We start from the raw sequence: 23,576 nt of genomic DNA, 5'->3' as shown, positions 1-23,576 counted from the left end.
TAATGGCGCGAGATTTCTTTTTAAGGAAAAGCCAAAGATTTTCACACAATTAGATGTTCATCACGTCATGTTTCGTGAATTACGAGAGGAATTCAATAAGTAATGCAACACAATTTTTTTATTTAATTCAGGATTCCAGTATACAATACTATTCGCCACTCTTCTGGTTACCAAATCCTATTTTTCAACATAATCTCCAGTCATTGCGACGGCCTTACGCCACCTTGCTGTGAGAGCCTGTATGGCCGCATGGTCCCACTCTACTGACCGACGTCGGAGTCGTCTTGTTGCGTCAATACTTTCCACGTCATCCACGTACTGCTTCCCATGGAGTGCATCCTTCATTGCGCCAAACAGGTGGGGATCTGAATGTGCGGGGTCCGAACTGCAGAGTGGGTGAGAAAGAACAGTCCGATGAAGTTTTGCGAGCTCCTCTGGTGTGTGCAGACTTGTGTCAACTCTACTTACTGAGATGGATGGATGGATGGTTTGGGGAAGGAGACCAGACAGCGTGGTCATCGGTCTCATCGGATTAGGGAAGGATGGGGAAGGAAGTCGGCCGTGCCCTTTCAGAGGAACCATCCCGGCATTTACCTGGAGTGATTTAGGGAAATCACGGAAAACCTAAATCAGGATGGGCGGACGCGGAATTGAACCGTCGTCCTTCCGAATGCGAGTCCAGTGTCTAACCACTGCGCCACCTCGCTCGGTACCTACTTACTGAGACATGCAGCTGTGCAGCGAGGTGTTTGACTGTGGTGCGCTATTCACGTCGAATGAGAGTGTCCGCACGTTCCAACATTGCTGGGGTCATAGCTGTGTGTAGGCGGCCGGCGTGTGGGAGATCGGTCAGGTTCGCGCGACCTTGTTGCGATGGTGGGAGACGCCTCCTTCAGAGACCCACCGTGCATTTGTTCACTGCCATGTCTTCTGTAAGAACCTATGAAGATCTTTGGTGCTCTGATTTTCCGCCAAAAGAAATTCAATGGCAATCCTCTGTTTGGAACGCACCTCCGTTACAGACACCATTTGGAGGCTACGTATAGCGCCGTCACTAATCGGAAATTCAAGAAACTATAGGCGCTGAATTGGGCATATTTCGCAACGTACCACAACGAACTCTGGAGTTTTTCAACCGAAATTGGCCGAGAAAAAAAAATGTGATCATTTCTTACTTAACGGCCCTCGTAGTAGCTTTATTAAGTCCAACATGAACTGTGAAAGCAAGAAGCGATGTGACAAAGTGCAAAAAAATTGTGAAATAAAATGGTACGTCGCGACAGGCTAACATTTTATTCTTATACTAAACGCAAACCTGTGCTTTTATGGAAATGCCGTGTGGCTAGAGCCTCCCGTCGGGTAGACCGGTTCGCCTGGTGCAAGTCTATCGAGTTGAGGACACTTCGGTGACTTGCGAGTCGATGGGGATGAAATGATGATGATAAGGACAACACAACACCCTCCATGAGAGGAGAAAACCTCCGACCCAGCCGGGAATCGAACCCGGGGCGTTAGGTATGGGATTCCGTCGCGCTGACCACTCAGCTACTAGGGGCGGACTGTGCTTTTATTATGTTGACTGAAGAGCTGCTCCCACTGACAATAAGGGATCCGTAACTTCTCGTTGGAAATACTACCGTCACAACAACGTGGCTTTATTACCGCTAGGAAGTCCAAGGGAACAGTGCTACAGGAGTCAGATACGCTGTTTATATTAGAAAACACATCGACGTTGGTTGAGGAGACAGGAACGCGCTTGAGTAAATATTGAGCAGCATTTGGCATTTGACAACGACATAGCTAGCTTATATATCTTTTCAGAATTATGGGAACCCAGTTGTTGCATTTCGAAGCAATGATTAAATACGACAGCACTGCTATGCAATTATGTTGCAACGAGGAATTTGCCTGTAACTGTGCACATTCCACTGTACAGCAAATGCGGGCAGTGAGTGAAATATTCGTATGTATGCACGTGTACCTTGGATCTAATGATGTACAATCGAACACTGCGTACCATTTGTACGCTTTATAGCTTTCACTGGTAAAGAAAACGTCTGGTCAAGAATACTCTTGTAAAATCTGTGTACATATTCACGCTGTTTTTCTGTACGCTTATTTTCTGCAGTAATGTATTTGTGACAACAGCCTTGGATCCAGATTAGATTCACTACGATTTACGAGAAGCAGCGAAATGTCACAGTGGTTTTTACCTGGTCAAACGGATTGGTTTTTGCAAGGTTTTTCTATGTACTGGAATGATTCAAGCAACAAGGTCACCGTCGATTCACTGTCCAATCAAAATGTAATGATCTCGTTGTCAACGGGGCATGGCATTCTATCGCTCTTTTGATTCTAATGCCCTCGCTGTCGCCGAAAGCTTCCTACCTTTTCGCATTTTCGAAAATTTTGCGTGGCTGTTTTCGTTACTGCTCCCAAACGAGGCAATTTAGGCATTTACTATTACTTTTCATGGTACATAAACGTTAATAACGAGAATCCAATAATTTTGTGTGGCAACAGCAAATTGAGGTTATTGAAAAACCGTTCTCATAATAACTGCTACGTTAAATATTGTTTCGATCCCATTCAATAGATGATGACTTTACAGAGGTAGGTACACGACAGTAGAAATAACTCACTGGACAAAATACACTCTAAGGCAAGAAAAGTGACACACCACGAAACAATTATCCGAACTGCACGGAAATCGGTAGATGTGATGTACATGTACAGGGAAACAAATGATAACAGTTTCAGAAAAAATGGGTGATTTATTCAAAAGAGAGAACATAAACAGAGCAAGTCAATAACGCATTTGTCCACTTCTGGCCTTTATGCAAGCGGTTATTGCCCTTCTCATTGACGGATATCGTGCCAAATTCTATCCAATGGCGTGTTAGGTCGTCAAACTCCCTAGGTGGTTGAAGGACCCTGCCCTTAATGATCCAATTGAGGAGAGATCCCGCGACCTTTCTGGTCGAGGTAGGATTTGGCAAGCACGGAGACAGGCAGTAGAAACTTTCGCCGTGTGCGGACAGGCATTATTTTGTTGAAGTTTAAGCCGAGGATGGCATGTGATGAAGGGAACTGCTGTGCTGTAAGAGTATCACGGATGACGACCAAAGGGGTCCTGCTAGTACAAGAGAATGCACCCCAGAGCATGACTACTGGTTATCGGGCCGTATGGCTGCTGACACAAGGTCGATATCTCACCACTGTGCGGGGCGTCCCCAGGCACATCTTCGCTCGTGATTGGTGCTCAGTTCGAAGTGGGCCTCATCACTGAAGACAACTGCACTCCGCTCAGTGAGATTCCAGGCCGAAGGTATGTCTGGAGGCCTCAGACACCAGTGAGATACTAGTCTGACAACCAGGAGTGATGGCTTGGTGTGCCATTCCTTTCAGAGCAGCTCCCCTTTGGTTTTCGTCTGTGGCACCTTTGAAACACAGCGATACAAGGACTCGTTTTGTTGCCCTTCATGGCAAGCCACCCTGGGCTTATATTTCAGCAAGATAATGGCTGTCTGCACACAGCAAGAGTTTCTACTTCTTATCTTCGTGCCTGCCGAACCCTACCTTGCCCAGCAAGGTCACCGGATCTCTCCCCAATTGAGAAAGTTTGGAGCATTATAGGCATGGCCCTCCAACCAGCTCGGGATTTTAACGATGTAGCGTGCCAGTTGCAAAGAGTGTGGCACAATGTCCGCTAGGGGGACATCCAACAACTGTACAAATCGATGCCAAGCCGGACAACTGGTTGCATAGCGGCCAGATGTCGACCAATAGGTTATTGGCTTATCCAATTTGTGAAGCTCTTTCCCTTGAATAAAACATCAAATTCTTCTGAAACTGTAATATTTGTTTGTCTGTACATACAGATCGCATCTATCGATTTACATCCAATTCGGATAATTCGTTCGTCATGCGTCATTTTTTTGTCTTAGAGTGTATTACTCACCACCTAAAAAGAACAGAGTGGTCGCATTTGAGACCTGAAGACGGTGTGAAACTGATAAACGGCGGTCATGGGATCCTAAACAGCTGCCAGAAGTCGAGGCAGTGAAACTGCGTGTATGTGCCAGTCTGTTGTGTGGCGTATGGGCAGTAAGGTGGGCCGACATGGAGAGGTGACATAGTGGCAGAAAGAAAATCATGAAGGTTAACAGTTCCTGGGATAGCACACATTATATCATCTGTTCGTTTACAGTTATCGTCTGATTTCTAGCAGAAATATTTCGTTGCTATCGTCACGGACATGTTCAAAGAAATTGGAAAATAGAGAAGCCAATGAGTTTTCCGCTTTATTCGTTGCTCTGTTAACAACTTAACCGAGTTCAACTCTTTCAGCAGAATTTCTGAGTTTCGCAGCGTGATGAGAAAATTCGCTACAGTAGAAGTTTCGTGAGTAACTAACTCCCTTACAACTTAGATAAGCTAGGGAATTCTCCTGTCAGCAATCAGATTATTCTCAACAACTTTTTGTTTATGTTGAACACTCCGTGCCGGCGCTAGAATAAAACAACTACAGATTACGTTACTTCATAATTTTCTTTATTTTTTTGCATTGCATTGCAATGTTGAACGAAATTATTATTTTTTTTTTCAGTAAAAGAAATGGTAGTTACTCGATTAACCAGTAGATGTCACTGTTCCTGAGAAGAATTAGTGGGAACAATAACTTCGCAAGAAAATTATATCGATATCGTGGACCTGGTTGTGGATGCTGATGTATTCCACGGAAAGATGTACCTCTTTAGACGCTTCCCACAACACTTAATTTTAAACACAAACAATTAAGAGACTCTATATTCCTAATAATTTATATTGATCTACACTAAAACCGCTCAGTTTTTGAGAGAGTGATGATTTACTATCAGAACTGACGTTTAGGCTATTGTTATAGGCTGCCTTAATGAACGACAACTCCTGTCGTCATTAAAGGCATCCTAAGAGTCTGTGATCATGAGTCTTTACGAACGTTGCCTTCTAGATTGCTTCATGCATTTTCTTTTATTAGGACGTTTCGGCTACTGTTATCATCAGACAAAAACTAGAAATCGTGAAGCAAAGTTCAGTGTCGGTTGCCATAAAACCTGTTCTTAAGTGGGACGTGACTGACGCCCGGCTTAGGCATAGTTTAGATTGCAAGTGAACCTGAATTTTGGTTTACTAGTTGCAAGTTGGGACCCTATAGCCAACAAAACGTGATGTTAAACTTCCGTGGTGCCCAGATGAGTATTGGTAAAATCAAACTCATGTACTTATCAGTTGGTTAGAGACTAATTACAAAATAACTTTACTGTCATGCAGAAATGACAGATAGCCTATTCCTCATGTTTTTTGCTTCTTGTTGTCCTGTGGAACTGTTTGCAGGGATAACGCAGCAAAAATCGTCATGAGCAGAGAAATAGAAAACGACTGTTATTCGAAAGTAAGTGCAAACGTATCTTACTAGTTAACCCCAGTGCAAATTATCTGACTGGTATCTGGAACTACATGCCTGTTAGCATCGTCTTGTGAGTCTATAATAGTGTTAGTCACCTTGTTTAACTGACTGTTATTTTACTTGTCCTATTATCAGATGCACATGCTTACATGCGTGTGCAGTTTATACTAGTAGGCAAGTAATAGCAGAGTAGTATGACTAGAAACGCTACCGTCTTTTTCGAAGTAGTGTAGTTTCTGTACGTAGAGTAGGGTAGTAATTTGCTTCCTTTTTCATGTGTGTTCATAGGGAAGCAAAATGCTTTTAACTGGTGCTGCAAAAGTAGGCGTATCGTAAGGACTAGCGTATGCAGTTTACAGAAATTTGTGATAATAGTGTTCCTTTGTCACTCTGGAACCCGTGAAGAATCTTATTATTTCTGGGCAGTAAGATGTACGACGCGACCAAAGCCTTCTATACCTCTTTATCAGTATTCCGCACCGTAGCATGGGCAGCTGTTTTAAGTTTGTGACACGTAATTTTTATGAAGCAGCTGTAGTCATAGTATGACCAAGATATTCGTTTCTTGTGTTTACTTTTACACGGTAGGTTTTTTTCACACAAAAATGTATTTGAGTAATCTCCTAAAGCGTCTAGGTTCAGCAACTTTTGTAATCATAATAATTGCTAATTTTGAGGATATAGAAATTTGCATACTTTCACTCTCTAATGTCATACGGAATAATATTTTGGGATAACTCAACACTTAGGCTAAAAATATTCACTGCTCAAAAGAAAGTGGTTAGAATAATGTGTGGGGCTCATAGTCGCACATGTTGTAGGCATCTGTTTCAAAGGTTAGGAATTCTTACGACAACCTCACAGTACATTTACTCAATTACGAAATTTGTTCTCAACAACGTGGACCAGTTTAAAAACAACAGTGACGTTCATGATTATAATACCAGAAGAAAGAAAGACTTACACTATCCTCTATTTAACCTGTCTTTGGCACAGAAAGGGGTAAAACTTTTTGATAAATTACCAGATGAGATAAAATGTCTGGCAGCAGTAATGGTTTCAAAAATAAATGAAATCATGTCTCCTTGAAAACTCCTTCTATGCCATAGATGAATTCTGGAATAGGAATAAATAAATCTATGGGTATAACATATGCATTTTGTTCGATTTAAGAAATGGGGTAAGTAATAAAAATTTTAAATTAAAAAACCCTTGATTTATGTATGTGTTTCTTATGCACTTGACACGTTCCACATAATAACGCTTTCCGTGAAATTGATCGCTGGGACACGTAACTAACTAGCTAGCTAAGTTAACTAACTAACTAACTACCTACCAAATGGGAAAAACCCAGCTGTATGATTGGTTGGCTCGATTTAAAAGATGGCGACTTGCCGATAGATGACAAACCTCGTTCTGGACGTCCATGAACAGCCCGAATCGACGAAAATATCGAAAAAATTCGAGAGCTTGTGCTCACAGACCGTCAACAGACAATTGATCAACTGTCAGAGATTAGTGGGTTACCGTGGAACTCGGCTCAATCCGATTTGTGGCAGACAGGAAACATCTCTCTTAGACAGTTTTTGGCTAAAATGGGATGATTCCGCTGCCCCATGCACCTTACTCGCCTGACGTGACTCCATGCAACTTCCTCGACAAAAAAGGCCCATGAAACGACACCGATTTGGCAACATTGAAGAAAACGAGGGAGGAGGTGTCAGCAATTTCTAAAGATGACTGCAAAAAAATGTTTCGAACGGTGGAAGCACCGATCGGACAAATGTAATAGTTGTAATGGAGAGTATTTTGAAGGGCATATGGATATTTTGTAAACGATTTTAAAAAATACAGCTTTTAAAAAATAATTCCTGTTTATGGGTACCCCTTCATATTACGAGGGTAGGTCAATTATTATCCGCAATTTAGTTATATTTTTGTTTATTTTGGTAGTACTGTCGTTTCACGTTGATGACGCATGCTTTATTTATTTGTTGTTATATCTTTGCAATTTGCAAGCTGCTAGGTTAGTTTCGTTACGCTGCCGTGCTGTTAATCATGGCTGCTGCGCTGTCTATTTGCACCAAAGAAGAGCAACGTTCAGTGATCCGTTTTTTGTTGTCTGAAGGCGTATCAGGGGCCGAAAATCATCGAAGACTTTCGGTAGAGTACGGAAACAGTGTTTTGCCACAACGGAGTGTCTAAGAATGAATTGAAAAATTCCGAAATGGTCGCACAAGTGTTACGCACGATGGAGGAGCCGGACAACCGTTTACCGCCACAGATGAAGAAACCATTGAGTGTTCACGTGAAATGATTCTCTTAGACAGACGATGTGGCACATTGTCTGCAAATTAGTCACGATTCTGCCTACGAAATCATTCACAATAGATTTGGGTTTCATAAAGTTTGTGCAAGATGGATCCCAAAACAACTCACACAGTTACATAAACAAACGCGCTTGGACATCTGCAAAAAACATTTGGATCCGTGTGGTAACGAAGGGGATAACTTTTTATACAAGATTATTAGTGGTGGCGAAACATGGATCCATCATTGCCAGCCGGAGAGTAAACGGCAGAGTATGGATTGGAAACATCCAAATTCGCCATGCAAGAAAAAGTTCAAGACCCAACCGTCCGCAGGAAAACTGATGCCTACGGTTTTTTGGGACACACAAGGTCCAATACTGGAACATGATGGGCAAAGGGGCACAACAATAAACAGTGCACGTTTCAGTGATATGCTTACTGCTAGGCTAAAGCCTGTAATTCGAAGAAAACGCCGAGGATTGCTGTCAAAAGGTGTTGTGTTGTTGCACGACAACGCCCGTCCGCATACTGCTGCCCACACTGCTGAAATGCCCCAGAAAGTTAAATTTGAAGTATTGGATCATCCTCCATATAATCCCGATCTTGCCCCTTCGGACTATCAGTTGTTTGGTCCACTCAAATAGGCATTAAGGGGCCGTCGATTTGCCTCGGACGGAGCAGTGAAAGAAGCAGTGCCTTCCTGGCGCGCATGTCAACCGAGAACCCTCTTTTATTAGGGCATCAGGAAGCTTGTACAACGATGATGGACTAAGTGCTTTGAAACGCTATGTCGAAAAATGATGTTCTTCTAAGTTTTCTATTTTATTGCAATAAAATTTTATAATTACTTTGCGGATAATAATTGATTTACCCTCGTATGTTTGTAAGAAACCATTTAAAAAATTACAAAAGACAACTACTTGATATGTACACTGTGATGACAAAAGTAATTGTGTTCCTCCTAATATCGTGTCGGACTTGCTTTTGCCCGGTGTAATGCAACAGCTCGACGTGTCATGGACCCAACAAGTCAGCCACGCTGTCTCTGCTGGTGCAGGATTGTGTCGCATAAATGTACGATGGGTGTCCAAATGATTCTCTCGAATTGTTCTTCAAAACAATCGCAAAACATGAAGTCCACGAATGGCTGAAAATGATCTCCGCGTAGACGAATACAACAATTTCCAGTCAATTATCGTTTCAGTTGGACCAGAGGTCCCAGTCAATTCCATGTAAACACAGCCCACACTATTATGGATCCACTACCAACTTGCACAATGCCTTGTTGACGACCAGGGTCAATGGCTTCGTAGGGTCTGCGCCTTACTCGAACCGTACCGTCAGCTCTTACCAAATGAAATTGGGACTCACCTGAACCACGCTGCTTTATCCAGTCGATTAGGGTCCAACTGATATGGTCACGAGCTTAGGAGAGGTGATGCAGGCGCTGTCGTGCTGTTAGTAAAGACACTTGCGTCGGTCGTTTGCTGCCATACCCCATTAACACCAGATCTTGCCGCACAGCCGTAACGGATACGTACATTCTACGTCCCACGTTGATTTCTGCTATTGTTTCACGCAGTGTTGCTTTTCTGTTAGCACTGTCAACACTTCCCAAACGCCATTGCTCTCGGTCGTTAAGCGAAGGCCGTTGGCCACTACGTTGTCCTATTACAAAATTGCAAATTCTAAGCAGTCAAAACCCCTTCAAATGCTTGACTGGCTGTAGTATCTATACCACACTGCGTCTTGTGAACAGTTTTTTTTTTTTCTGAGTCATGTCTTCTGACAGTTCTGATGCAGCCCGCCACGAATTCTTCTCATGTGCCAACCTCTTCATATCAGTGTAGCACTTGTAACCTACGTCCTCAGTTATTTGCTGGATGTCCAATCTCAGTCGCCCACTACAGTTTTTGCTCTCTATAGTTCCCAGTTCCCTCTAGAAGCTTGGAAGTTATTCCTTTCCTCTTCGATTCTGCGGCGCGCCGCCTCATTTACGTTATCGGTCCACTTAATTTTCAACTTTCGTCTGTAGCACCATATCACAAATGTCTCGATTCCCTTCTGTTCCGGTCCATGTTTCACTACCATAAAATACTGTGCTCCATACGTACATTCCAGAAATTTCTTCTCAAACTAAGGCCGATATTTGTTACAAAGTAAACTTATCTCGGACAGGATCGGCCTTTTTGCCAGTGCTAGTCTACTTTTATGTCGTCCTTGCTCCATTCGTCACGAGTTATTTTACTGCCTAAGTAGCAAAATTCCTTAACCTCATCTACTTCATGATCACCAGTCCTGATCCTGAGTTTCTCGCTGTTCTCATTTCTGCTACTTCTCATTCCTTTCGTCTTTCTTCGATTCACTCTCAATCCATATTCTGTACCCATTAGACTGTTCATTCCATACAGCAGATTCTGTAATGCTTATTTATTTTCTCTGAGGATAGGTGCGTCATTAGCGACTCTTGACATTCATATCCGTTCACGTTGAATTTTAATTCATCTCCTGAACCTTACTTTTTTTTCGCCGTTGCTTCTTCAGTGTACAGATTGAACAGTAGGGGCGAAAGACTTCACCCCTGTCCTACATCCTTTTTTATTGGACCGCTTCGTTCTTGGTCTTCCACTCTGTTTCCTGTTGGCTCTTGTACACATTGTATATTACTCATCTTTCCGTGTAGCTTACCCTTGTTTTCTCAGAATTTCGAACATCTTGCACCATTTGACACTGTGGAAAGATTTTTCCAAGCTGACAAATCCTATAAACGTGTCTTGATTTCTCTTTAGTCTCGCTTTAACCGCAACGTAAGAACTGCCTCTCTGGCGCCTTTACCTTTCCTGAAGCCAAACTCATCGTCATCTAACACATTTTCAGTTTTCTTTTTCATTCTCCTCTGTATTGTTCTTGTCAGCAACTTCGATGCATGAGCTGTTAAGCTGATTGTACGATAATTCTGCCAGTTCTCGGTTCTTTTAATCTTCAGAATTATGTGGATGAGGTTTTTCCGAAAGCCTTATGGTATACCGCCAGACTCATACACTCTACACACCAACGTGAATAGTCGTTTTGTTGCCACTTTCCCCAATGATTTTAGAAATTCTGATGGAATGTTATCTATTCCTTCTGCCTTATTCGATATTATGTGGTTTAAAATTCTTATTCTAATACTGGATCCCCTATGTCTTCATTATAGACTCCTCTTTCTTCTATCACGTCATCAAACAAGACTTCCCCCTCATAGAACTCTTCAATGTACACTTTCCACATATTCCCTGTCTTCTCTGCTTTTAACAGTGGAATTCCAATTGCTCTCTTAATGTTACCACCCCTGTTTTTAATTTTACCGCAGGTAGTTTTGATTTTTCTGTGTGCTGAGTCAGTCCTTACGAGAATCATTTATTTTTCGATTTCTTCACATTTTGCATACAGCCATTTCGCCTTAGGTTCCCTGCATTTTCTGTTTATTTCATTCGTGAGTGGCGTACATTTCTGTATTTCTGAATTTCTCGAAAATTTTTTGTGCTCCCTTCTTTCATCGATATCTTAGAATTTCCTCTGTTACCCACGGTTTCTTCGCGGTTACCTTGCTTGTACCTAAGCTTCTGTTTCCAACTTCTGCGGATGCCTTTTTTAGAGATGTCCATTGCTGTTCGGTTTCATATTTGTCGTTGAGTACCATATTTCAAATCAGCATCTTTTGGGGTCCCTGGCTCCCTTATGGTACATACGTTTCCCCGTACATTCGTCCTATGGATTCTCGTCACGGCGAAGGACCTGTACATCGAAATTTTGTCTGGTGTGGTTTGTAGGTTTTCGTAATTGCCTTCTTTCTAAGATTTACGAAGTCGAAAATATCCTCGCCACGTAATGGTTGTTTCATTGCGAAGGAAGATAAGGGTTTAAGGTAATTAGAGACGAAGCATCCGCTGTGTACTATTCAATTGAAGCATCTTGGTGTGTAGCTTAATAAATTTTGGGTTCAAATGGCTCTGAGCACTATGGGACTTAACTGCTAAGGTCATCAGTCCCCTAGAACTTAGAACTACTTAAACCTAACTAACCTAAGGACATCACACACATCCATGCCCGAGGCAGGATTCGAACCTGCGACCGTAGCGGCCGCGCGGTTCCAGACTGTAGCGCCTTTAACCGCTTGGCCACCACGGCCGGCTAAATTTTGGGAAGCAAGGAAAGCATAAGTCTGGGTGTTGCACTGTAACTTGAGCCTTCGTCCTCCAGTGTCTTAGCACTTCAATCGGTAAAAGACCTTTACTCCACACATTTTGAGAAGGAAGACACTTACATACAAAAATTTCTCTAGTCTCACGTTTAAGAGTCCTGTATACAGATTTTCAGAAATTAGGAAAAAATGAAGATTATCGCAATTACAGGAAGGCATAAAGAAACTGGCAAGAAAGATGAACGCTTTATTTCCGTAGTACTGCTGGGTACAAATACACGTACTACCACGTGCAAACTGCACCGTGATAGTACTGCGTCCTTTGTACACAGCAAACAAAACCATGATTGAGAATAGGACAGCAGTTGGTGATGTGAGTGAGAGAACAAGCGTGATGTTAAACCTGTTGCGTCCAGCCACCGTTTACGGGGATACCCGTTGGCAAATTGTGGGGCTGGTCAAAAGCAGAGGTGGTCAGGTGATTAAACGTCCGTCATTATGTTGTCCATACACGATTTTGAAGCACGGGATGCAAGGCACAGAAGATTTAGCCAAGAATGACTAAGGTACAGAACGCTTGCCACAGGCCATTATTTACCGTTATGCACTCGAATAGAATTACGACCTCTTCCCAAAATACGGTCAGCCATTGCTACAGCCATCGGATATCCCTGCGTATGGCTCCCAGGGGTCTTCACGTAGGCAGTACGTTTGCCGCGCGAGACGACGTGTGTACCGTTGGCCGCTCGATACAGGAGGGAGCGTTTGCAGTGGACACGCCAACATGAAAGCCGGACTGCTGATCAATGTGCACCGGGCCGTCTGTTCCATAGTCGAGTCCCAGTCAGGCTGCAAATTGATGTGAAATGATAGTTAGCCTTCATATAGATGTGTCCTGATTTGACATCAAATCAGGAGCAAGCAGTCTCTTGATATGCCATCAAATACAAATACCATTATAGAGATACCTGTTACCTTTCCCCACCCCTGGTTCTTTAGAGAACACCTTCAAACCTCTGATTACAGAGTTTCAGAAATGTTTGAAAGTACTGATAATTTGTGAGATCTCAGAACAGGAAGAGCGATCGTAAGCTGATAATGAAATGTAGTATCATACAAATTTTAAAAAGGTCTATAAAACTTTCTAAAATTTTCAAAAAATGTCTATATATTGTATCAATCGGGACAATTTTAAAAAAGCGATGACCACTATCAGTAGCTTAACTACCAACTCCGCATCTCAGAACAGACAAACCAAAAGAAAAAGTGCTGTAAGTGATAAGTTACGTAAAGATTGTTACTGGCTAACTCTTTTTGTTAAAAAATACAAGGAATTAACATGCTACAAATAGTATTATAAATGCAACTAGTACTGTACAACGTCACTGCATCGTCCATAACATTTTTATTTTAAATCTTCAGGTGAAAATCATTTATATTCAGCCTAAAACGAACCCAAAGGCATATATACACTGACGAGGCAAAGAAACTGGTAAACCTGCCTAATATCGTATAGGGCCCCGTGAACGCGCAGAAGTGCCGTAACACGGCGTGGTATGGGCTCGACTAGTATCTGAACTAGTGCTGAAAGGAACTGAGACCACAAATACTGCAGGGCTGTCCATAAATCAGTAAGAGTACCAGGGGGCGGAGACTTCTTCTGAACAGCACGTTGCAAGGCATCTCAGATCAATAATATTCGTGCGGAAGTGTTTAACCTCAGAAGAGAGTTCCCGGAGCCACTCTGTAGCAATTCTGGACGTGTAGGATGTCGCATTGTTCTTTTGGAATTGCCCAAATCCATCGGAATGCATAATGGACATGAATGGATGGAGGTGATCAGATAGGGTGCTTGCGTACGTGCCACCTGTCATAGTCGTATCAGGAGTCCCATATCGCTCCAACTACACACGCCCCACGTCATTACAGAGCCTCCACCAGCTTGAGCAGTCCCTGCTGACATGCAGGGTCCATGGATTCATGAGTTTGTCTCCATACTCGATACAATTTGAAACGAGTTTTGTCCGACCAGGCAACATGTTTCCAGTAATCAACAGTCCAATGTCGGTGGTGACAGGCCCAGGCGAGGCTTAAAGCTTTGTATCGTGTAGTCATCAAGGGTATATGAGTGGACCTTCGTCTCCGAAAACCCATATCGATGGTATTTCGTTGAATGGTTCACACACTGACACTTGTTGATGGCCCAGCATGAAATCTGCAGTAGTTTGCGAAAGGGTTGCACTTCTGTCACATTGAACGATTCTCTTCAGTCGTCGTTGGTCTGGTTGTTGCAGGATCTTTTTCCGGCCGCAGCCATGTCGGTGATTTGATGTTTTATGGGATTCATGAAATTCACAGTACATTCGTGAAGTGGTCGTACGGGAAAATCCCCACTTTGTCTCTACCTCGGAGATGCTGTGTCCCATCGCTCGTGCGCCGACTATAACATCACGTTCAAAGTCACTTAAATCTTGGTAAGCTGCCATTGTAGCAACAGTAACTGATCTAACAACTGCGCCAGACACTTGTCTTATATAGGCGTTGCCGATCGCAGCGCTGTATTCTGTTTACATATCTCTGTATTTGAATGAGCATACCTATACTAGTTTCTTTAGCGCTTCAGTATATATATTGTACGCAAATAATGTTGCCCATAGAGACCAGCCACAGAGCCCTGTGAATGCCGAATAACGAAAACAGATATAAATTGTGATTCGTTATTCGCAAATACCAAATATTTTTCGAAACATTATTCACTTATACAAATAAAAATACTTATTCGTCATTTGATAATAGATAAATCTGAAATCCAATACCATTTTTGCTCCAATTCTTTGCCATTTATTAAACGAATGTACTTTTTGTTCCTTTTAAATTAGTTTTCAGAATACCTCTTTTTTCAGATGTCTCCTCAGTAACTTTCATTGATTTTCAGAGATACTGTGATACTAAAGAAAATATATAGTAGACGTGTTATGCACTCCTGAACTCGTGTTTAACAATGGTAACAATAACCTTTTTCAACTAAAATCGACAAATCATCCATTCTGCTGTAGGTTTTGGCAAATAACTCGTTGCAATTCCACTTTTAACTTCACTTGTCAAATCACATTCCAAATAAAGTCTTAATTTTACGCCATGATATCATTCTAATCCTGTGACCCATTTTCTTTGACATCTCTGTGCCTATTATCTCTCTGTAGGTTGCTGTAAGCCCCCCTTGGTCATGGACAGAAATAAAGAACTACAGTACGTGTTTATGAATCGTACCAAGCAATGTGGCATAGCGATTAGCATATTAAAGCTGCATTCGGGAGGACAAAAGTTTAAACCCACATCCAGCCATCCAGATTTATGTTTTCCGTGATTTCCCTACATCGCTCCAGGCAAATCTAGGATGGTTCCTTCGGAGGGCATGGCCGATTTCCTTCCCCATGCTTGACACACAGCTTGTGCTCCGACTGTAATGACCTCGATGTCGACCGGACGTTAAACGCAATCTTCCTTGATTCCTTTTTTCATAAATCGTAGGTAAAACATTCCTGTAATAATTGTAGTTGGTGTACAAAGGTGAGAAGCGTCTTTCAGTTTGAACCCAATGTGTCTTAAGAACTTTTTGAAACTCAAGCTCTATGTATTTGCATATACGCAAGTCGGATCGAAAAACTATTCCATATTCTAACGCCATGCTTACTCAGTGTTAATCCTAACACACTCTGGGTGACTTCGGACGTCCAGCAGCATTCTATAAAATCTGATGGTGTTAGTCATCTGGAACCAAGTATTCTTGCTTAGTTCACTCATTTTGTAGCAATACGAACACTAACGAATCGAGTAATTATGCACTATCTGATCAAAAGTATCCGGACGCCTGGCTGAAAATGACTTACTCCATCGGTAATGCTGGAATTCAATATTGTGTTGGCCAACCCTTAGACAGCTTCCACTCTCGCAGGCGTACGTTCAGTCAGGTGCTGGAAGGTTTCTTGGGGAATGGCAGCCCATTCTTCACGGAGTGCTGCACTGTGGAGAGGTATCGATGTCAGTCGGTGAGGCCTGGCCGGAAGTCCGCGTTCCAAAACGTCACAAAGGTGTTCTATAGGATTCAGGTCAGGAGTCTGAGCAGGCCAATCCATTACAGGGATGTTATTGTCGTGTAACCACTCCGCTACAGGCCGTCCATTATTAAAAAGTGCTCTATCGTGTTGAAACATGCAATCGCCATCCCCGAATTGCTCTTCAATAGTGGGAAGCAAGAAGGTGCTTAAAATGTCAATGTAGTCTTGTTCTGTGATAGTGCCACGCAAAATAACAAGGGGTGCAAGCCCCCTCCATGAAAAATACGACCACACCATAACACCACCGCCTCCGAATTTTAGTGTTGGCAGTACACACACTAGCAGATGACGTTCACCGGGCATTCGCCATACCCACACCCTGCCATCGGATCGCCACATTGTATACAGTGTTTCGTCACTCCACACAACATTTTTCCACCAATCGTCCAACGTTTACGCTCCTTAGACCAAGCGAGGCCTCGTTTGGCATTTACCGGCGTGATGTGTGGCCTATGGCCGCTTGACCATGAAATCCAAGTCTTCTCACCTCCCACCTAACTGTCATAGTACTTACATTGGATCCAGATGCAGGTTGGAATTCCTTTGTGATGGTCTGGATAGATGTCTGCCTATTACACATTACGACCCTATTCAACTGTCGGCAGTCTCTGTCAGTCAACAGACGAGGTCGGCCTGTACGCTTTTGTGCTGTACGTGTCCCTTCGCGTTTTCACTTTACTATCACATCGGAAACAGTGGACCCAGGGATGTTTAGGGGAATGGAAGTCTCGCGTACAGACGTATGACACAAGTGACACCCAATCACCCGGCAACGTTCAAAGTCCGTGAGTTCCGCGAAGCTCCCCATTCTGCTCTCTCACGATGTCTAATAACTACTGATGTCGCTGATATGGAGTACCTGGCAGTAGGTGGCAGCACAATGCACCTGATATGAAAAACGTATGTTTTTGGGGGTGTCCGGATACTTTTGATGATATAGTGTATCAAGGAGAAACGCATATCCGATAGTGTTAGTAATATGAGAAAGGTGTTTAAGATTAAAGAGTTTTGTGACTGCATTCTCATCGTTGGCTGCTTACGTAGAGTTCTTGCGCATGTTAGGAGTGGGAGGAGGAGACGTACTGGCAGGTGCAGAGACAGTTGAACGGCGCCGAGTTGGTAGTGTATTGGGTCTGTAATGCACTCAGCAGCCCCTTTGCGACAACCAGGCCCCGGCAGCCATTGAGAGCCCACTCACTGGGCAGCTGTGACTCAAGGCTGCGGCAGCCGTTGGAACAGCCAGTTGTGAGTAGACTATCTCGCGGAGAACAGCCAGTCGTGAGTAGGCTATCTCGCGGAGAACGTGCGTGGCTGCCTCCAGTAGACATGGGCAAACTGAAACACGTAACTGTTTCGAAACAAATGAGTCAGTACAATATAATGTTTCGAAACGCTGTTTCGAAACAGTGAAACAGTTTGTTGTTTCGTAATTGTATAGGCCTACACATTATATCATATTGAGCGCCTACTGTGTAAATATTGTCATATAAACACAAATGAGGTGCGAGAGCGCCAATCATATCGCAGAAAGTATGAAAATTTGACTTTGGTGTCTTGGCAGTTTCGTATTTCCTGCAGCAAATGCGCTGCTTTCATGTCATGTGACTTTCATATCTTCCAATTGGCGGAGGTCAGAGTTTGTATGGTTGACATAACAGATTTTGCCAAACTCGTTTCTCTATATTCTAGTGCCTAATTTTGATTGGTTTTATGAGTAATGATCTGTATGTGCTCTTGAAAGGCATATCATGGGATATAATTTATTGAGATAGAGTTCTGGGAAGCAAGGCACTGAATTAACATTCATGAGTGTGCCACTCACACTTTTCTTTGTTACAATTAATTTTTCCATTGTTTTCGGTATGTTTCCTTGAAGTATAAAATCCAGACTAAAATTTAAAGCAATTTATACAGTGTAATGCCTTTGTGATACCTACATCATGGCACATCTGGTTCTACGCCACTTACAATTCTTGTTAAGGAAGTTTGTTCGATGTACAGGTATATGGAGTTCCCTCACGTAATCACAGCAAGCAGATATATTATCATTTTATTACAAACTTCCCCAGGAAATCAGAGTTAAATTTAAGTTGCTGTTGAAATGCAATTTTTATCATAGTATCTGAAAGCCAAAAACAAAAATATCAAAGTACCATTATTGATTTGCCTGAGAATTATCTGGTGGCCGCAGTGGCCGAGCGGTTCTAGGCGCTACAGTCTGGAACCGCGCGACCGCTACGGTCGCACGTTCGAATCCTGCCTCGGGCATGGATGTGTGTGATGTCCTTCGGTTGGGTTTAAGTAGTTCTAAGTTCTAGGGGACTGATGACCTCAGATGTTAAGTCCCATAGTGCTCAGAGTCATTTGAACCATTTGACAATTATCTATGATACACAAATATTAAGATGCCTATATTGCGTAATAACAAAACATAGCACATTTACAACATACAAACATATACATACATAAATAAAATAATTACTCTCGAACACATAAATAAATTAACTTACTCAAAAAAATTAAACTCACTGAATGGTGAGCAAAAACGTAAGTGTTTTCTACGTGCAACAAATCAGAGAAAAATGTTCTTGTACCGTAGCTACATGTAAGATTTAGTGGACTAAACAAAATACAGTCAAATACAAATTCAGTGCACATTGGCCAGAGAAGAACAAAGTCATCTGAAATTTTACTGTTTCATTTCTGAATAGATCTACTGTACCTATTCAAGTTGTAGCTTAGAAATATCATTTTTGATCCTTTTTAGCTTGAAAGACGGGATCGTCTGTCTCTTACTGTTTGCCCCTGCTTTGAAAATATGCGCTCACATGGAACAGAGGTGACCATAACACAAAGACGTCATTTCGTTATTTCAAACAGCGTAGGAAACAACACATGATTTTATTTCCACCATAGCAATGGATCTTGTGATCTTTGCATCAGTGGAATCTTCATATATTTATCAAGCTCGACTGTAGTTGCAGCACGTGTATGTTATAAGAGATGTGTAATTTGACTGAATGTTTTCGCACTTTTATTATTTTGAATGCGAATAGTTTGCGTTATTTTATTGTTTGTTGGTGTTTTATAAAGTAGATATTACGCCGTTTCGGAATAGGGCAGTCAATTAGAAACGAAGCTTTATTTTCGGAAACCTTAACCTTCGTGCTGTTGTGTGCCAAAAAGATTTCGACACACTTGAAAGTGTTTCATAAAGTGAATGTTAAATGTGATTCAATATCTGTACCGTGCCCGAATCTCGTCCGAGACAGAGAGGAATGAAAAGTCACTGTTTCGATACAATTAGTCCGTCCCAAGCATAAGTGGACTGGAGCAGCGTTATTTTGATACAGCGATACAGTTTCTGTGTCTGGCAAGTGATCGAATCTGGTCCCCGTATCCGAAACACCACTGTTTCGAAACAGTGAAACATAGCCGTTTAGAAACACTGAAACAGTTCCACGTATCGATACACTGTATCAAAACATAGAAGCAGTGGCCAAGTCTAGCCTCCAGTGTCCGGGCACTTGTCGAAGCAGCCAGGCCATGCTTCCATTCACAAGGAAAGTAAATGTGAAGGAACTGTGGGTAACAGAAGAAATACTTCAGTTCATCGACGAAAGAAGGAAGTACAGAAAGTTCAGAGTGAAAATACAAATCTCTTAGGAATGAAATAAACAAGGAGTGGAGGGAAGTTAAGGCGATATGGATACATGAAGAATGTGAAATCTCGGAAGGACTGAGTCAGCATATAGGAAAGGGAAAACAACCTTCTGTGAAAGTAAAAGCGGTAACGTTGTGAGTGCAATGGGAAATTCACTGTTAAATGCAGCGGAGAGAACGGCCAGGTGGAAAGAGTACATTGAGAGCCTCTCTGAAGGGGAAGACTTGTCTGATGACGTGATAAAAGAAGAAACAGAATTCAGAAGAGCATTGGAAGACATAAAATCAAGTAGGAGAAGATATTGATAACGTCGGTATTTCTAAAATCGTTGGAGGAAGTGCCAACAATGCATTCGTTCGTTGGCGTGTAGTACATATGAGGTTGGCGATATGCCATCAAACTTTGGGCAACGCATCATCCGCACAATTCTGAAGATTACAAGGGCAGACAGTCGTGCGAATTATCGCACAATCAGCTTAACGGCTTATGCATACAAGTTGCTTAGAAGAGTAATGGGCAAAAAAATGGAAAAGAAAATTGAGGAGCTGTTAGATGACGATCACTTTGGCTTTAGGAAAGGTAAAGACACCCGAGAGGTAGCTCTAGCGTTGCTGTTGGTAATGGAACCAAGACTGAACAAAAATCAAGACACGTTTATAGGATGTGTCGATCTAGAGCCGGGGCACCTCCCGTTAATCCGCCGGGGTTATCTGGGTGTGTCAGTGCCTCTATGGGGTTGAGTGTGCAATTGCTGGTCCCCTAGGCTTCAGCTGGCTGAATCTTAAATATTTTCTCTAATCACTACCACTAGGCACTCTTCTTTTAATATTTGGTACAGGTGTGTTTGGTAAGTGATTGTTGAGTGTTGTGTCGTGGTTGTGTTGTTGGTGGTAGAAGATAGACGAAAGTCTGTGGTGCAAGCCTGTGAACAGGTGGATTACTGCGGACCTAGGAGGTGGAGGGTGGCGAGTTCATCGCTCTGGCCGCCTTTTACCCCTCGGGAAAGAACTCTGGTACTCATCTCGTAGTATGGAGTTTCAATCTGGGCCATTATGTCGGCGATTGCTGTTCAAACACTGCCTCCAAGACGCGTACACCATAAATACTCTACCGCGCCAACATTTGGGGTTACACTCGTCTGGCATGAGACGTTCCCGATGGATGGGGGGGGGGGGGGGGGGGAGCACTGGGGCCGAACCACACAACAACCCTGAGTTCGGTGTGGGGTGGTTCAAATGGCTCTGAGCACTATGGGACTCAACATCTGTGGTCATCAGTCCCCTAGAACTTAGAACTACTTAAACCTAGCTAACCTAAGGACATCACACACATCCATGCCCGAGGCAGGATTCGAACCTGCGACCGTAGCAGTCGCGCGGTTCCGGACTGAGCGCCTAGAACCGCTCGGCCACCACGGTCGGCGTGTGGGGTGGCAGTGAGGTTGGTGAACTGGTGTGGCCTGTTGTGCGGTTGTGAACCACTGAGGACTAGGGCGTGACGAAGCGTCTCCGTCGTTTCTAGGTCCCCGGTTCAATACACAAATGCACAATAACCTAGGCCCTGTCTGGAGCGAGAAGAAGAAGTCCACACCCCATACCTGGGATTGAATCCAGCACCAGATATAGTGCTCGACTAGCAGGGCCGTCACGGCCACATAGAATACAGAATGGAGCACGAAAAACCGGCTCGAGTATTAGACTGTTCGTTGTCGCCCGCCAGTAAAGTATCATCTAATGTTTCGAAGCTGTTGCGTGGACGTTGAGTATTTTCAGTGCAAAAGCAGTTGTGACTTAGATATGAAGTGTGAAGCAAACATCTCAGCGAGATGTCTCCTCTTCAAGAAAAAAGTGGAATAGTGAAGGCGCACGTATCTACCGGTTCTTTTACGGAAACGCGTGACATTTTTGCAAAGACGTTTCCCGACATTTCCGTACCAGCAAAGAGCAGCATACGGGATTTGGTGACAAAGTGTCGTAATACAGCATCAGTTGCAAAAGCAAAAAGGAATCGAGCGCCATCTGTTCGTACATCTGTCTTGTCAACGTGTTTTACAGCATGTAGTGATGAAGCCCTACAAAATGACATATGTCCAAGAACTGAAGGAGGATTCCAGAACGAGATTTTCACTCTGCAGAGGAGTGTGCGCTGACATGAAACTTCCTGGTAGATTAAAACTGCGTGCCAGACCGAGACTCAAACTAGGGACCTTTGCCGTTCGTGGGCAAATGCTCTACCGTCTAAGCTACCCAAGCACGACTCACGCCCCGTCCTCACAGCCTTACTTCTGCCAGTAGAAGGTTCTGAGTTTGAGTCTCGGTCCTGCACACAGTTTTAATCTGCCAGGAAGTTTCTGAAGAAGGATGATAGAGCAAAACATGTGAATTAGTTTACATGGCTATATGGAACAATTGGAAAAATGATGTTGGATCCGCTTCTCTATTTCAACACTGATGAAGCCTGGTTCCATCTGACAGGATATGTGAACTTCCAGAACAATCCCTATGCGATTAATGAGGAACCTCTTCACAGTAAAGAAGTTGGAGTGTAGTGTGGCGTGACAGCAAGTCGCTTTGTGGGTCCCATATTTTTTGAAGCATTAAACAGTGCTGTGCACATTCGAATCTGTGAAGAACTTTACGCACATCTGTCCCCCCTATGAATGTACGTACACTGTCTTTCAACAGGATGGAGCGATCTTCAAAACTTCACGGTCGCAGGTTCGAATCCTGCCCCGGGCATGGATGTGTATGATGTCCTTAGGTTAGTTAGGTTTAAGTAATTCGAAGTTCTAGGGGACTTACGACCTCAGATTTTAAGTGCCATAGTGCTCAGAGCCATTTTTGAACTTACTACTATTATCTGTGGGGCAGCCTAAAGGGAAAAGTGTACGCAGATAACCGATTAACGTTAGAAGAAGGACAATATTCGTAATGAAATTTTGAGAACTGACGTGGCAGAGTTGCGCAAAGTGTATGTAAAAATGGTACGGCGCGCACAAAAGTACACTGAAGCACAACGAGGTCATTTTCATCACCTAATGTAATGTAATGTAAAAAACAAGATCAATTCATTAAATACAAATCTTTGCCTTAGCTTATTCGGTATTTCTTTATTATCTAACTGTTAAACGTTTACCTATATGTCGTTGTATCTGCTCGTGGCGGGCTCCAGTGTAATTCGCGAGCAGTACTTTCGTGCGCCACCCTGTATAAAGTAGTGGATTAAATCCATTGTCTGCAATCCAGCATACCCCTCTCGAGCAGGACAGAATGGAGAAAATGAAACCTGGTTGCAGGACAGCTTGCTTCTGTGGAATAGCTCGAAGGTGGTGCCGAATTTAGTCTCCTAATCCGGCGGATGACTCACCATTAATAGTACTATATTCTCTCCATGAGACCCTTCAAACAGGTTTGGAATGTAACCTAACACACCGGCGCGAAGTATGATGATTAGGGACTTCGTGTGGCCAAATTTGTCGAACATTGTCTACGAAAATTTCATCTACCGCTAGGATACGATCCGGTGGCTACCTAGTAGAGTAAAATGCAAAAACAACGAACACAGATCACAGTTACAGTGCGGCGTTATACAGCTGTGGTCGCGATTGCTGTTTGTTGTTGAAGCCACTTACACTGAATTTCAGACAGAGATTCTGCTCCTTAATGTTTTCTCGGCTCACCACTAATTGCCAATAGCGGGAGAGCGCCTTGTTGGCCGTGCGGCATTTCCTGCCGGCAGCCGGCGCCGCAGCTGACGTCACGGTGCCTACGTAATGAGCCGCCGATTGTTTCCGAAGTGCGTGAGTAATTGACCGCCGCGAGGGACCACCAGGCCTCCATGCTTCCGAGCG

At 43.2% G+C, this 23,576-nt stretch overlaps 1 protein-coding gene across 2 annotated transcripts in view; it reads left to right on the top strand.

The window, feature by feature from the left end:
- LOC126473539 (transmembrane protein 65) overlaps positions 1-23,576 on the top strand; it is a 513,111-nt gene that overhangs the window by 260,357 nt on the left and 229,178 nt on the right. The window lies entirely within an intron of this gene.

The sequence above is a fragment of the Schistocerca serialis genome, chromosome 1, assembly GCF_023864345.2.
Source record: "Schistocerca serialis cubense isolate TAMUIC-IGC-003099 chromosome 1, iqSchSeri2.2, whole genome shotgun sequence".
Lineage (NCBI taxonomy): Eukaryota > Metazoa > Arthropoda > Insecta > Orthoptera > Acrididae > Schistocerca > Schistocerca serialis.
Note: the sequence above shows the minus strand (reverse complement) of the source record. Positions and strands in the feature narration are given on the sequence as shown.